Here is a 2,085-nt window from a genome sequence, read left to right on the forward strand (position 1 = left end):
GTTATTTTGAATAACAAAATCAAAATACTTAAATCTCTTCATTTGTTATATATTGTCCTTTTATTTTTCACTTTTGTGTTAGTGTTTCATCTGCTAAAAATTTCCATTCAATATACTCTATCTTAGAGTGACTAATACATGAATCATGTATCTCCAAAATTTGTTTCCACATATCTAACTTTTTAAATCTTTTTGCAATTCTCCCATAACAACGATTTTATCAGCAAATTAAAGTATGCATCATAGTGCAAGTTTTTGGATATGCTTAATAAGTACCTCTAAGAACAAGTAGTGTATGTTAAAAGATATGGTATTTTAGATAACATTGGAATAATTAATTCTATACCAAGTATGAAAATTCCACTGATACACTACTTTGATTCTCACACTAGTTGTAACTAATTATATAGTAAATATCCTTAATTACAATATATGAGTTAATAGTCAAAATCGTCCTTGAAAGATATTTCGATTTTCATTTTCATCCTCGAAAGATAAATTTAATCAAAATCGTCCTCAAAAGATTTAAACTTAATCACGTTAGTCCCTCCGTCCATTCTGTCACTAACGACGTTAAGTTTGCTGACGTGGCAATTAGCTTCACAACTCAACCCAAACCAGATCCGGATCATACCCGCTTCCAATCTAACCCAAACCCAAACCCAGCCAGAAATAGTGTTCTTTCTTCCCACATTCAACAGCTTCTTCATCTTCTACCTGAAGCTCCACCACGCTGCCGCCCTGCAAGGTGTTCCACATCATCGTCAGTCCCTGTACGTTCCTCTACCACGATGCTGCCAGTCCTTACCCGCAGTTCTTCTCTTTGTTCCAATCCCATAATTTCTTTTCTCCTCCTCTTCCATCCCTTTCTATTATTCTTTTTGCCACCAACACTGAAACCCTTCTTCTCTATTGATTCCTGATTTAGATGAACATACACACTTGCTACTCTATACCTATTTCTTATTTTTCGGGATTTCAATCCCAGAACCCCAGTTGCTCAAAGATTGAAACTTTGATATAATATATGGGGTCTTTGTTCCAAGTCTCCCAAGGGTGGTGACAGGGTGGTTGCCACTACTAATAGAACCAAAGAAAACCATAACAGCTACAAGACCAGTGTGCCTTCTGATTTGGCACCTGTGCCTCACTCAAAGGAGGACATTAACAAGCAGAAACGTGGTGCTGAGAATGCTGCAGGGACTGGTGTTGTTGGTAATCAAAATATTGGTTAGTTTTATGTTAAGCATTTGATTCCGATTGAGAGGTTGGCATTTTGGGAATAGGTAGCTGCTGTTTTGCAGAACACCCTCCACCCAATGATGCAGAGATCGCCGCCGCTGCGCCCTCTAACTCCTCTCTATTCTATTCCTCAATCATCACTGCTGGCTTCTGGTGGAACGTGGTCTCTTCCTCCACTGCAACTTGCACCGATCTGCTCTGCTTGTGTCAGTCTTCCTCTGTGCTCTTCCATGGACACCGCCAAGTTGGAATAAAGACCATCACTGGAAGAATAGCATCGACGAAGAGGCAGCAGCTGTTGGAACTGGCATGGAGGCTGTGAGACGTGTAGAGGAGAAGGAAAGCTGTTGGATCGTTGGGTTGGGGCTCTAATTTAACTTCATTAGTGATAGAATGGACGGAGGAATTAACGTGATTAATTTTAAATCTTTCAAGGACGATTTTGATTAAATTTATCTTTCGAGGATGAAAATGAAAATCGGAATATCTTTCAAGGACGATTTTGACTATTAACTCTACAATATATATACAATTTTTATTCCTTTCTTCTCTAAAATGTTTAGTAGAATCTCTCTTTATTAATACCATGTTATCATATAACTAAATTTTTAATAGTTAATAATACTGTTTAAGAATTGGAGCGGACCGACAAATTTGACTAAAAAATCGATGAGCTTATAATCCGATTGGTTTGATTAGTTCTTTGGACCAGACTTATAGTTAAACTAGTCAACAGTGGTCAAATTTGTTAAAATTGACTGATTTGCACTTCGAACCGCTCCTAACCTGCATGGATCCACAATGCACTAGCATACTGCCAAACCACGAAAGAAGCTTCCGCAG

Source organism: Arachis ipaensis, chromosome B08 (assembly GCF_000816755.2).
Source record: "Arachis ipaensis cultivar K30076 chromosome B08, Araip1.1, whole genome shotgun sequence".
Classification (NCBI taxonomy): domain Eukaryota; kingdom Viridiplantae; phylum Streptophyta; class Magnoliopsida; order Fabales; family Fabaceae; genus Arachis; species Arachis ipaensis.